This window comes from Leptonychotes weddellii, chromosome 4, assembly GCF_054177405.1.
Source record: "Leptonychotes weddellii isolate Sample4059 chromosome 4, ASM5417740v2, whole genome shotgun sequence".
NCBI lineage: Eukaryota > Metazoa > Chordata > Mammalia > Carnivora > Phocidae > Leptonychotes > Leptonychotes weddellii.
The window spans coordinates 57,760,973-57,776,226 of record NC_138372.1 but is presented as its reverse complement, the minus strand read 5'-3'; positions in this window follow the sequence as shown (position 1 = coordinate 57,776,226).

The following is a 15,254-nucleotide window of genomic DNA, read 5'->3' as shown; positions in this document are numbered from 1 at the left end:
AAGACCGGGAGCTATATAAACATCCTTAAAAAGATAATCCAGAAGAAAGGCATTCTGTACCTCCATTTGCAAGATAACACAGAAACTTAAGAGACCAAGTGAGAATTGTCCCCTGTTAGTAATCACAGTCACTGTACATGCCATGATGAATTTTAACTGATGTGATACTCGGTACCTAGTTTCAAAAAATTTAGGCAAGTGGAAGAGCATGTGAGGCATTCAGTAGTGTTTGTTGAATGAATGTGAGCTGCTTCAATTTTTTAGTAAGTGGAGTTCATAAAAATAATAATGATAATAAGTAATTCTATCTTTTCTTTAAATTTTTTTTAAAGATTTTATTTATTTATTTGAGAGAGAGAGAATGAGAGACAGAGAGCATGAGAGGGAAGAGGGCAGAGGGAGAAGCAGACCCCCTGCTGAGCAGGGAACCCGATGCGGGACTCGATCCCGGGACTCCAGGATCATGACCTGAGCCGAAGGCAGTCGCTTAACCGACTGAGCCACCAGGCGCCCGATAATAAGTAATTCTAAAGTAGACACAGGTTCAAAATATTTGTTATTCTCCTCCAGCCCCTGACATCAAATTCCATTAAGACTTTATGCTTTAAAATTAAATATTTAGCCATTGACTTAAAAAAAAACCTTTTATTTTCTTTATGTTTTTTCCGGTACACACACACACACACACACTGCCTATCTTTCTCATGGCCAGAGATTACATAAAATATTGCTAAAGTTTTAGTCATGTAGAGAATGGTGTTTGAATTACTGATAAGTAACTGATGCTCAGTTAAACATTCAAGGTGCTCATATCACTGGCTAACTGTTCTTCTGAATTACACTTTTTTTCCTTTCTATTTCAGCAAACCCAAATATTCACTGTCAAGCCCAGGAAAGAATTAGAGAAAAGAAGTCTGGCAGGGCCCTTGATTTGCAGAATCGCTCTATCTATGTTTGAATGCTATGAAGCAGTCACACAGACCTGGCCACCGTGCAGATGTCTTCAGTGGGCATTTGAATTATTCCTCGGTTTTCAGGAAAGACAGTGCTAACTTAGCCCAGCTCAGAAAGGTGAGAACCCATTGTATTTGAAAGGGAAATTTTACAACATTCTTTAGGAACCCTCAGCCCCAGTACTTCTAATCTTTCCAAAATCCTCCTTTATGTGAAGCTTGGCATTTCCCTTGCAACAAATTAAAGCTCTTTCATGACACAGAACTCTTATCTTCCAGTCTCTTTATGGTCCCACATTCCCCTTGGATTCTCCACACCCACCCCAATGTCCATGTGTGTGTGCATGTTCAGTGCACTGGGCCCTGAAATGTGTGTCTGGCATTGAGCTTCTGACAAGAGACAGAAAATAAACACTTCCCATTTCCCTTCAGTGGTAAACTTCCTCCTTTTCTAAGGCGTCTCTTTTCTGCAGCCGGGGAACGGGAGCAACATCACTAAACATGTAATGTGTGGGGTGCCGTGGGGTCAGCTGAATGGTAATTTCGAGGAAGCACGCCTATTCAGAAGGCAAACCAGCATTGGCACTGAGCAGGGACACTCAGCAAAATGATGCATTTGGGACGGCATTTCCGCAGGGGATATAGGACCGGTGACCTCATGCACTAACCCAGCTGTCCTAACAATCAGCACGCTAGTGTTCTTCAGGGCACTTCAAGTAACTTCTTTACAGATTTGAAGTAGCAAAATAATGAGATTTAGCCAAGGTTTCATCTTGAATAAAAGTGAAGACATGCTGTCAAATGAAATACTTCTGGAATCCTGCAAAGCTTTCTTTTAGCTCTGCACCCTAGAGTGAATGTGCCCAGTTATCATTTTTGTTCAGAATGCTTGAAGGCTAAAACCCATGCCGACCCTTATCAATAAGCAATGCTCTTTCTCTGAATCCACAGTGTGTGTGTTGGGAGCGGGGAGTGAGAATGATATGTGAAAGAATAAAAGCACAAACATAAAACGTCTTTCTCTCAAACCATCACCAAGTCTAAGCATGGGATAAAACATAAGGATAATCTATTAAATGACTTCATCCAACTCTGTACAGTATTTTATCCCGCCCTTTTCTTTCCCCCTTAGCATTGTTTCACATGCTTTCCACCACCTGGATGGTCTTCCCTCTTCTCTTCAGCGGTAGAAATTCAACTCATCTGTAAATGCCTAATTCAAAAGCTATAATCTATATGAAGATCCTCGTAATAGGAAATATTTGACAAACTCACCCAAGTGCCTACTGTATGCAACGGGTTAGACATGTAGCCTTGAACAAGGCAAACACAGTTCCTGGCCTTATAATACCTGTAGCATTCAACTCCCCTTCCAAACTCCTGCAGTCTTTACTATAACTCTGATTCATTTCGTTGTAGAGGTATTCTTTGAATTGAGTTTTTTTTTTTTAAAAGATCTATTTACTTATTTTGGAGGGAGATAGAGAGCCGGGGAAAGGGCAGAGGACAAGAAGCAGACACCCAACTTAGCACGGAGCCCACTGCGAAACTCCCCATGGGGCTCCCCATGGGGTTCAATCTCACGATCCTGAGATCATAACCCTGAGATCATGACCTGAGCCAAAATCAAGAGTCTGTCGCTTAACCTACTCAGCCACCCAGGCGCCCCTTCTTTATACTGAGCTTTGATGACGGATCTCTTTGATAGGCCTGTTTAGAGATTTTGCCATTCTTAGAGACCTTGAGAAAAATATCAGGTCACAGAGCACATCTCCATACACAAACTTAATTACCTCAATAATGATAAGTAAAACTGTGGTTTCAGTAAAATGAACTAAGTTATATAGAAAACTCTTTTGCCTCAATTCTTATAATTAAAGAATGTTTCTCAATGTGCTTGTCCACTTTATAAGAGTAATACTGAAAACAGAATTGGTATTTATTTAAAGGCTGGTATTTTCCAATGTCATTCTTAGCAATAACAGTTTTCACTAAGCAGAACTATAGATGGAGGTGAGTGGGAAACTGGACTTAATATATACTGATCCAAAATCATGCTCAAGAACTCAAAAAAATTCCTCTTATTGGTTACCATCTTAGCATTGTTTCTTTTTCTTTTTTAATTTATTTATTTGAGAGAGAGAGAGAGCAAACAGGGGGAGGGGGAGCGGGAGAGGGAGTGAGAGAATCTCAAGCAGACTATCTGCTGAGTATGGAGCCTCACTCAGGACTTGGTCCCACGACCCTGAAATCATGACCCAAGCCAAGATCAAGAGTCAGACACTTAACCAACTCAGCCACTCAGGTGTCCCAGCATTGTTTCTTCTTCATCAAACAAAAGCTCAAGGGGAAAAAATCCAATCATTTGAAGGTTCCAGTTAGTTGGGTCCCCATGTGGCTTATTCCTATAGTCATCAGTCTACTGGGTGACAGCTGGGCAGACATCAATTATGGAGAGTTGCTCTCTGATCATCTGCATGAGGTGTGGTGGATTATCTCCTGTTGCATTTAATCAACAAATTACCTATATTTCAAAAATGGGTATTTAACAATATAATAAAGGACTCTGTCAACACGAGAGTTAACAATGAATCAAACCAAATAAAACATCAAATACACACAATTATAACTACTAGTTATAATATACTGGTCAAGTCTCTAATTGTTTCCTGAGTGTATGTCTCCTGCTGTGTCTTTCCTTTTCCTTGATTTCCTCTGAAAGACCTAGTATGATGTAAGACAAAGTCAAGTCCTGATTGGAAATATCAAATAGTACCCTCCCTCACTACATAACTTAGCAGAGAAACCCTACCAAAACACAAATTAGCCATAAGGAGGTCCAACAAAGTTCTTGTTTGTGTTTCTCATTGAAATTAGCTTGATCCTTAACAAAAAATACATATATATGAAATATATATTAAGAAATAGAAATATAAGAATATATAAGAAATCAAAATATGTACTATATACATGAAGAAACATATATACAGATATACATATAAATATATATACACATACGCACACACACACACACATATACTATCAACTTCTTGCCCACCCCAAATTGTTTTTTTTTTTGATACCCCTGTTTTGTTGACACTTGTAGAATACAAAGTTTGCCTATTGGGTAATCTGGCATTGCATATAATAAAACCACATTGGAAAAAAAATACAAAAGACATTTTATTTGTTGTTGTTGTTGTTGTTTTTTATGTAAGCTTTATGTCCAATGTGGAGCTTGAACTCATGAACCTGAGATCAAGAGTCACATGCTCTATTGACTGAGCCAGTCAGGCACCCCAACAAAAGGCATTTTACTTTATTTTATTTTTTTATTTTTTCAAAAGGCATTTTATAGGTACTGAGACCCAGGCAGAATTTCAACAACTGATCCTGACCCGTAGGCAACTTATCTTAAAGAAGAGGCTTCATTAAAGTATTATTATACTATTGAGCAGCCACATCAGACCATTTACCCTAGAAAATAAAATTTCTCGGATGATGTTGTTTTCATCACTAAGGTACTTGGAAACAACAAGCCCTCTTAATATCCTTGTCTGAGTCAATGAAATTCCTAGAAGTTGAATAGTTTTCACAGTCTATATCATTTTACTGTTTCATGAGTGTACTTAGAATGCAAGATGCCCAAGAAGGGAAAAAAGGCAACTAAAAATCCATTGTCATAAAATTTACCTCTCCTGTCAGAATAGTTTTGATTCCATTTTCATATCCTAAGTATCCATGTGTGTTATAGTTCCCCTCAAGCTGATATAACTCGTTTATCAGCACATGTCAAAGTTAGAGTAAACTTTTTACAACACTCTCATTGTAACTCCTGAGTTTTAAAGCCTGTATCACTATTTGTTATAATTTTTAAAGCAAACATCTCCTGTTCAAATTCTTATGCATCATCTAAACTGTGTTTCTCATCATGGTGGTGAGCAAATACACCCAGTTTAAAAACAAATATGGTTTTGAAAGACACTGTGTTGTTCTAACAAAGGAAACATTGTTCATCTTCCCTGACGGCCTCTCTCTAATTAAAGAGGCCCTGATGCTCTGCAGAATGCCAGGCTCCTTAAACACCCCCCCATCCTACCCACTTTTTTTTTACTGCACAAACAGTGGAGATAACAATTTGTAGCCTACTGGGGTCTCCTTCCTAGAAGAAAATTTAATAATGTCCCAGAAGGGATAAGGAAGCAAAATTTCCTGATGGATCATAAATTTCCTCTTTCCAAATACCCCTGGCTGGGAGAGTTGGTTAGAAAGGGGGATCCCCTGAGGTGCCTGGGTGGCTCAGTTGTTAAGCGTCTGCCTTTGGCTCAAGTCGTGATCTCAGGGTCCTGGGATCGAGCCCCACATTGGACTCCCTGCTCTGCAGGAAGCCTGCTTCTTCTCCCTCTCGCACTCCCCCTGCTTGTTTTACCTCTCTCACCATCTCTCTCTGTCAAATAAATAAATAAATAAATCTTTAAAAAAAAGGGGGGGGGAAGCTCCCTTTACCACCATCTCTGAGCTGTCTGTGTGTAATCAGCCTTGTTTGTTGTTGTTGGTGGTGTGTGTGTGTTTTAACAGTGGCCTTTCACTTCTTTTATCCATACTAATAAACCGTCTTTGACGTTCTATTTTCCCAAATTTGGCTCTGCGGAAGCACAGAAGCTGAGAGATCATTTCACGACTAGAAATGGCAGCGTCAACTTCTTCACTTTCAAAAAATCATCTTAAGAGAGACATCTTGCACGAACAAGCAAAGATGTGCTGGTACACACTGACCCGTGTCTATGTTGCAGTCACGGCGTTCCACATAAGAGCTTACAAAGGGAAAGGTTTCTCTAGTTTTCTAAGCTTATGCTAGGTTTTTGCTTAGTGAAGTTCATTTCTACAGCACCTCACATATGCACACATATCTCTACACCTTTATAAAAAGAATGCAATAACATCTACATAACACCACACCGTTTCTAATTTCTTTTTGTTTGGTTATGAGAAATACTTATCCAGTTAGAGGCAAACCACAACATATTCTAAGTTAGGGCAAAAGTAATAGCAATAAAAATACTCCATATTCATGCTGTAATGGTTCCAAAAATAGTTCATTCCTATTCTATCATTTGACCTTCACAGCAAGCCTGTGGATCAAATAGCTGGTAAATGTTAAGGGTTGTGATACAAAGTCCAGTTCTCATGCTGTAAACCAGAGATCAGCAAAATTTTTCTGTAAAGAGCCAGAGAGTAAGTATTTTAGGCTTTGTGGGCCGTATGGTCTCTGTCACAACTAATCAACTCTGTTATTATAGTACAAAAGCAATGACAGAGAATATATTAATGAATGAGTGTGACTGTGTTCCAATAAAACTTTATTTGCAAAAATGGGCAGTGGGCTGGATGTCTAGAAGGTTGTAATTTGCTAGCTTCTGCTCTAAACCACTATGCTATAAAATCCTGAGAAACTAGAAATCACAAGACAGTTATGAGTTAAAATTATTATTGGCCTTCAATGGAGGAAGAGATTAACATCTTGAGTTTTCAAAAAAGACTTTATGGAAGAGGAAGTACTTTAGCAGGACCTGAAAGATTGGTTTTAGGGCACCAGAGGGCTTAGGTTACATTATTGGCACCAGAGGGTTGGGTATGTCACGCAAAGAGGACAGTACACGCAAAATTCTACAGAAAGGATGTAGAGTGGGGTATGTAGGAAAAAGAGGTAATTCAGTTTGACCAAGGCACAGATAGGTGAAGAGAATCAATGAGATAGGAAAGGCGCAATTTTCATTAGATACAAATATCTTGAAATAAAACCCCATTCCATAAAAAATTAGAAACTGTTATTTGTCTGTGTGTAGAGGGGTGGCATGAGAGAGGAAATATTCATTCTTCTTTATAATGATCAGAGGAAGTCATGCAGAGGGTCTGAGAACTGAACTGAGTCCTAATGAGTGAGGATATATTTCCAGTCATTGCAGTGAAATGGTTTGACGTGGAAGGACCCCAGTGAAAGACGAACTTGAAGGGCTGTACCCATTAGACTAAGGTAGTGATAAGACAGTTGCCATCTACCTACCCCATGAGTGGAGAAGGGCCAATTATAAGAATCAGAATCCCAAGGCTGTATGGTGGATTCAAATCAATTGCTTGTGATCTGTCAGTCAGGATTCAGGTCGAGCTTCTGCTCCACTTAAGGCTGAGGTCCTCTGCTGCCCTGGTGGTTCAATTCAGGTGGTGATTCAACTGGGCTGAGTGAGGTTGAAGGTCCAAGAAATCTCCACTCACATGTTTGTTCTGGTGCTCCCCAACCTGGCCTTCCCTTCTCTATGGAGAGAGCATGGCCTTCTTCATAGCACAGTAGTCTCAAGGCAGTCAGGAGTCTAACATGATGACTGGCCTCCAAGAGGGAGCATTCCAAGTGGTGAAAATAAAAATTGGGAATCTCTTAAGACCCGATCTTGGAAGTTACACAATATCACTTCTACCACATTCTATCAGCCAAAGCCAGTCCCAGGGCAGTCCACAATCAGGGGAAGGGGAAATAAACTCCACCTCTTGATGAGAGATGTCAAGACCACATTGCAAAAGAGCTTGTGGGAGAGGAGATACTGTTGTGGCCTTCTCTGGAAACACTATCTACCATAGAAGTTTAATATAAAAATTAGACCAAGGCCAATGAAAGCCCTAGGGACCTCACACAGGTAGACTCAAAACAACCCTATAACCCAGGCTTCCTGAACTTACATAGGAAACAAACTGAGAATAAACTTGTGATCAAAAATTACAAACCACAAAAAACAAAAATTACAAATCATAGGGAAACAGAATATAGACAGCAGAGAGTGGAATTAGCACACTGTGATCTGGAATAGTGGAAGAAAATGAAAGAGACTTAGAAATAAACACCTAAAAATGTGCAAAGAACTACAGGTAGAAATAGAAGACATAAGGCAAGAACTAGACAGTATAAGAAACAAATGGGCATGTTTGAAAAGTATTAAGTTGAAATTTTAGCCATGAAAAATATATACATTGAAATAAGAAACCTTAACAGGTAAGAAGAGAATTAATGAAATGAATGTAATCCTAAAGAAATTATTCTAGCACAAGTGTAGCACAGAGATGTAAGTATGGAAAATATGAAATATGAAAGATATTAAGAAACTAGAAAATGAAAGTTGAAAAGTCTAACATATATCCAGTAGGAATTTCCAGAGGAAAGAATGGAGAGGATGAAGAAGAACCAATATCAAAAGAGATAATGGCTGAGAACTTTCCAGAAATCAATAAAGAATTAAGCCATTAGGTTTATGGATCACGCCAAATCTCAACAAGATTAATAAAAAACAAATCTGCAACTAGACACACTTTAGTGAAAATGTGCAATATCCCAAACAAAAAGTAAAGCTTTCTTCAAAACTACTGGAGCAGGAAAACAAGCCATATTAGCAATTTGGACTGACTGAGTTCGGGTAGATAATAGAATAATATATTTAAAGTGTGAGGGAAAATAGGTAGCTAATAGAATAATACAAATATAATACATTTAAAGTGTGAGATATTAGAGTAGGTAGATAATAGAATAATATATTTAAAAGTGTGAGGGAAAATAACTATCAACCTAAAATTCTGTTTAGTGTTAAACTGTCATTCTTAATGAGGGGGAGAAAAACTCATGTTAGAAAGAAATCATCAGATCAGATTTTTTTTGTTACTCAACTTCATTGAAACATATTTTATGTACAATAAAGTACATCCATCTTAAGAGTATAGTTTGATGAGTTTTGACTATTACCATAATCAAGGTACAGAACATTTCCATCACCATGAAATGTTTCCTTGTGCCCCTTCCCAGTCAATCCCTCTACCCAACCCTTGTCTCCTAGCAACCACATATCTGCTTTCTATCACTGTAAATTAGATTTATTTATTTATTTTTAGAATTTTTAAAATGGAATTATACTGTATGCAGTCTTTCCGTCTGGCTACTTTCACTCAGCTTTTCAGATTCATGCATGTCATATGTATCTCAAATTCATTTTTTTCACTGCTGAGTAATATTCCATTCTACAGAAAAGAAGACTGATGCTTTCACATTAATTTCAGAAAGAAAAAAACAAACAAACCACCATTTAAAGAAAGCACTATTAGGGTTAAAATGGGACTGTGCTTAATGGTAAGAAGCAAATTATGTACCAAGAGAGTAAAATAAGTATGAATTTCCACATTTCTAACAATATAACCACAAAGAATTTAAAGTAAAAACGAAAAAAATTACAGAATTACAAATTCACCATCGCACTATAATTTTTACAAGACATGTATCTCAGAAATGGATAGACCAAGCAGTTAAAAGTGAGTAAGGGATATGGAAGATGGGCAAGAGAGATTGTTGAAATTTACAATAAGAGGGTCAGTGGAGACTTCCCCCAAGAAAGTCATCCACTAGCTGAAGAACCTCTTAAATTCTGACGTGGTTATATGGCAAAGCATGATCACCTAGCTGCACTGGAAATGGGGTTGATATGAAGGGGTTTACACTATTAACTATTTTGTAAGACACTTGTGACCATGCATCTGGGGAAGATTTAAAAATAGAAGTAGTGGTGCGCCTGGGTGGCTCAGTCAGTTAAGTGTCTGCCTTCGGCTTAGGTCATGATCCCAAAGTCCTGGGATCGAGCCCCGCATCGGGCTCCTGGCTCAGCGGGAAGCCTGCTTCTCCCTCCGCCTGCCACTCCCCCTGCCTGTGCTCTCTCTCTCTCTGACAAATAAATAAATAAAATCTTAAAAAAATATATCAGGATTGTGAGCTCCAGTTCCACGTTGGGCTCCACTTTGGGTGTGGAGACTAAAAAAAAAGAACAACAACAAAAAAACAGAAATAGGATGCTCTTTCCTTCTCCATGAAATAAAGACCAAAATAACAACAGCAACAGATAACATTAACGGAGCACTCAGTGTGTATCAGGCAATATGCTAAACACTGTGGTGAATTATCCCTTTCACTTCTTGCACCAACTTTTGAGTTCAGGGAAGAGGAAACTGAGACTCCAAAAGGTGGCTAGTGAGTAGCAACATCAGGACTTGAACTTGTGTCCGACTCTAGAGTCACCCCTAACACTACCAGACCATAGTGTGTCAACAGGAAACAGGTTCACGAACTCCCACCTTAAGTACCTCTTCTGAAAGCAGCACATTCCTGACCTGAATCCCTCCTAAACCAAAGGCCAGTTCATTCCTATTCAAACTGTGGAGCAAACTCAGCTGGATTATTTCGCATGTAAAGCATTCCATCTGCAGAGGAGCAAGACAGACTTATTTTTTTTAAATAGTCCGCCTGCGGCTGGCCTTGAATGGAAGTGAGAGTCAGTGGGGTGCCAAGGCCTTGGCTGAAAATGAAGCTGGAGATCAGGGCTGGGAAATGACATGCAGATATAGTACTTCAAAGCAGTGAGGAGCTGCCTGAAAACAAGCAGGGGGGTACACCCCGCTCCCTGCCGGCTCCCTGCTGCCTGAGGTGGGCCTGGGCCTCTGCAGTGGTCCTTAGTTAACCACGGACCAATTGCCCATAACCAAAGAGCCCACGCTTTACACTGCATTTGCATGCATCTTTGCTTCCTATGACCTCGATTCTTACCTCACCCCTAGATCCTCTTACAAGAAAAAAAATTTTTTTTAATGAAAGACACACTCGAGTTCTCATGGATTTTAGAAAGCTGTAAAAATCAGAACCTGAATGAATCCCACATGTTCGAGTTACCTCACATAAACTTAAGTTTTTGAAATTGGCCCTTTCCATAATCTGAATTATGTCTTATACAAAAGAATAGAAAGGAATAACTCATTGGTATTCTGCAGAGAGCTTGTCATTTTCTTTTTTTTTTTTTTTAAAGATTTTATTTATTTATTTGAGAGAGAGAGAATGAGAGAGAGCACATGAGAGGGGGGAGAGTGAGAGGGAGAAGCAGACCCCCTGCCGAGCAGGGAGCCCGACGCGGGACTCGATCCCGGGACTCCAGGATCATGACCTGAGCCGAAGGCAGTCGCTTAACCAACTGAGCCACCCAGGCCCCCGAGCTTGTCATTTTCTACAGAAAGATTATGAGGAGATAAATGGAGAGGACCCAAATAACAAACCTTGGAAGATACACATTACCTTAGCTTTCGTCAAACACGGTGTATGTGAGCCACGTAGTATGAGGTGTGCCTGTGGTTGGTGCTAAATAAATGCTTGGTGATAACAATGAATGATTATGACATATTAGAGGCTTTGGTGAAAAGCTATCTGTTGAATTAAGCAAAATAAGTGCTATACTGGGCTTATATGAACAAAATAAAGGGACAGATGAGTTAAGTGAATTTAATCAACTGGGATCATCAACTGCCTAGGTTCAAATCCCCATTCTTCTGCCCGACCTTGGGTGTAATTCTCCTCTGTGCGTCTGTCTCCTCACCTGTGAAATGAGGACTATAAGGCGACTCCTTCTAGAGTTGTTGTGAGGATTACATTAAATTATGTATGTAAGCCCAGGGTACGGTGCTTAGCATCCAGTGAGCTCTTGGCAAATGTGGGCTGTTGTCTTTTTACTTTCTTAGGTCTCTTTTTCCACTGTTTTACCTTTGTGAATAAAATGTAACCATGCAACTTCAAAGAGCTTTTGAAACTAGAGGCTTCTAAACACTTAACACCCAAAGCTCCACACCAAAGCAGATTTTCTTCCCATGGTTAATGTGATGGTTAGTGTGGCCCAGTGGTATATAAACACTGACCTTTGATTTTCTTCTCTTCACAAAAGACACTTAATAAAAACAGAAAGCTGATCTCCTAGTTAACATGTATTTTCAGATATATGCTCTTACTATGTACTATGTTGAGTCAAAATAGGTAAGTATATAAGAAATGTTCTCACAGGCAGTGAGCTAAAAACCGCTTTGGCTTCGGTATTAGAAGGACTAGGGAGTAGGTATTTACAAGGGAAGAATTTGGCTGTTCCTGTCACTGCGGCTCAGGTGTTTGGCACAGTGCCCCGCACATGCGAGGCCCTCAGCAAAAGCATATGCATGACAGAGCCTGGTCGATGCGTCTCTGATGCCAAGCTGCTCTCTCCAACTTCAGCCTCCAAAGATCAGGTGGAGAACCCCAATCAGACAGACCTGGATTCAAATCTCCAATCTCTTCCTAGATTGTGACCTTTCTAAATGAAGCCACAGGTTTCCATCCGTAAATGAGGCAGCAGGACTGCTCTAAGAATTAAAGATAACAATGTAAAAATTTCATAGACCTAACAGCAATTTCACTATAAATGATACTGATTCTAGCTGGAGATTTCCCTAAGGTTTTATCATCCACTGATTCAACTAAACTTTGACTCAGCTTAAATCAGGCAATGCTTCCCCTTCCTCACATTTTTCTATCTTTGTTTGTGCTCCCCCTGCTCCCCCGGCCTGTGCCTTTGTGTGAATGGAGAATAGTGCAACACAGTAAGCTCACATTCTGGAAACCCACAGATCTGGGTTCAGAGCCATCGCTGACACTCACCAAGAGGGTTTGCTCCAAGGGAGGCAAAGACAGAAAAAGATTCTGACCTATCATTTACCACCTCAGAGATCTTAGGCGAGCAAGGATCTACTGTCCCCAAGCCTCAATTTCTTAAATGGAAATAATAGTAATAACCCTTACCTGTGGAGTGGTCAGGAGGATGGAATAAGGGCTCAGTCAGGGCTTTGTCTTCCTCCATCACCTCCCACAGAGAACCGAGTGCGGTGAGCACTTGAGAAGGTGATCAATAATGGGGGGGGGGTGTGAATAAATGTTTGAATGAATAAATTAAGGAGGAGAAAGAAGAACAGACAAAGGGAAGGAAAAAGGGAGAAAAAAAAGACAAAAGGCAGGAAGGGAGGAAGGGAGGTGGAAGGAAGGGAGAAGGGAGAAAAGACAGAGAAATGGAGGAAGGCAGGCAGAAGCAGGCAGGAGAAAGAGAGGAAGGGATAGAGGAAAAAATGTACCCCAAGATAGTTCAGGACATAAGCACCTTACACTGAGCGTTTGCTTTTAAAACACAGGGTAGTGAAATCTTGAGGGCAAATCCTGAAGGAAACATTTGTAAAAATTAGCACTTCCTATAAGCCTGTCATCTCATCCTTCCCAGACCTCATTAAGCATCCAGAATACCTTGGAAAAGCACCAAAGACCAAATCATGAAAAATGGAAGAAAAAAATCCCAAGGCAAAAGTGTCGTTTAATATCTTCCCAAGCATCTGTTCCTTCACACTGAAATATTTCATGCAAAACATATTTCATGTAATTCAAATAATTAACTGAAACAAATATTAAACAAGTAACAAAGTAGCGAATAACAAATCTCTTCTGATTTCATTGTCATTGTTCTAAGCCTTTAATAAGATATAAATATTATTGTACTCAAATTGCCAGCAAAATTAAGAATGCATTACCAGTTTTATTAGAAAAAAATTATTTGGAAGGAAATACTATTTGAGGTTTTTTTAATTACGAAAGAGCAAAGCATGCAGTTAGCACTGTTTGTTCTTTAATCAAAAGAGTAAAGAAAAAAAGCTATTGAAATCAATTAAACCTTTTTTTAATATAAAGGAAACATCCAAAATGCATTGACAATAGTCTACTTTGAGCAGTCAGAGTTTTCATTTTTTTCTTAACTGTATCAGACATAGATTTCACAGCTCATAATTAATTCCCAGTGCCCACATCACCATTAATTTTTAATCAAAGTGGAGCTGCTGCGAATTCTACCTGCTTTCTCACCAAGGTTAGTAGAGGATTGTTTCCAGGCTCAGAAACCTTATTTGTTGTGCATAACAGAATGATTTCCAAAAGGATGGCCAGATGCACCCTATAATCCCAGCTAATTACATTCAGGTGATGGGGACCAAACTCTGCTTTGACTCAAAAAAAAAAAAAAAGTCTAGTTTCACAGATAATTACACACTTACCCAGGCTAAGGATTTGGAGTTTTATATTCTTGGCAGTGTTAGACTGAGGAGGTATATATTGTTGAAAGTATTTCCTCTATATGTATAAAGGGAATACAATCAATTTACCATCCTTATGCTCATAAATGTATGTTCACAGGAGCTCCCCAGATAGCAAGGTAACATTGCATCAGGGAGCAAATGTGATACAAGTTCACAGAACTTTTATGGCATAAAATCACCAGACAAGGAAATGATTTCAGTGTGGGTTTAGGAAGGCCCCAGGCCAGCTTTACTCCAAGTCAACATCAAACAACACAAGGCAAAACCAGAGGACTAATACTCAATTTTAGCAGGTAAGTATACTAAGTAAAAACAAGTTCTATCAACTTATCAGAAACCCCACAGCAAGGAAATTCATTTTCCTTACTTTTGCATAAAAGACACAACTTGGTCATTTAGATTTAAACTATGGAATATAATATGTGTGTATATATATATATAAAATTAATTTCTTTTTGGAAAACAATATGATGTTTATAAAAATTTAATAAAATGTCTAATAAGAAAAGATTAAGCCTGGCTAACCCACAAAAATATAAATAAAAGTCAAATTGTTTTAACATATTTTATGAGACTTATATACATATACATACAGATACATCTTAAAGATATATATACCTACTTTAAAATATTTATAAAAGATATAGATATATATATCTTAAAGATATATATCTTATATAATTTGTAAATATTTATAAAATAATTTATAACAAACATTTTAAACAGCTCAAAGTATTTTTTTTTAAAGATTTTATTTATTTATTCATGAGAGAGAGAGAGAGGCAGAGGGAGAAGCAGACTTCCCGCAGAGCAGGGAGCCCGATGCGGGACTCGATCCCGGGACTCCGGGATCATGACCTGAGCCGAAGGCAGACGCTTAACCATCTGAGCCACCCAGGCACCCCAACAGCTCAAAGTATTTTTAAGCAGCTTGGCATTTGTACACACACAAAGATTTTTTAAGAGCAAAGTGTTAGGGCTATTACTGATCATTTCAATTTTTATTTATTATTCTCTGTATTTTCCAAATTTTTCTTTTTTTTTATTTGTTACTTCTTTTTTTTTAATTATTTTATTGTTATGTTAATCCCCATACATTACATCATTAGTTTTAGATGTAGCGTTCCATGATTCATTGTTTGTGCATAACACCGTGCTCCATGCAGAACGTGCCCTCTTTAATACCCATCACCAGGCTAACCCATCCTCCCAACCCCCTCCCCTCTAGAACCCTCAGTTTGTATTTCAGAGTCCATCATCTCTCATGGTTTGTCTACCCCTCCGATTTCCCCCCTTCATTCT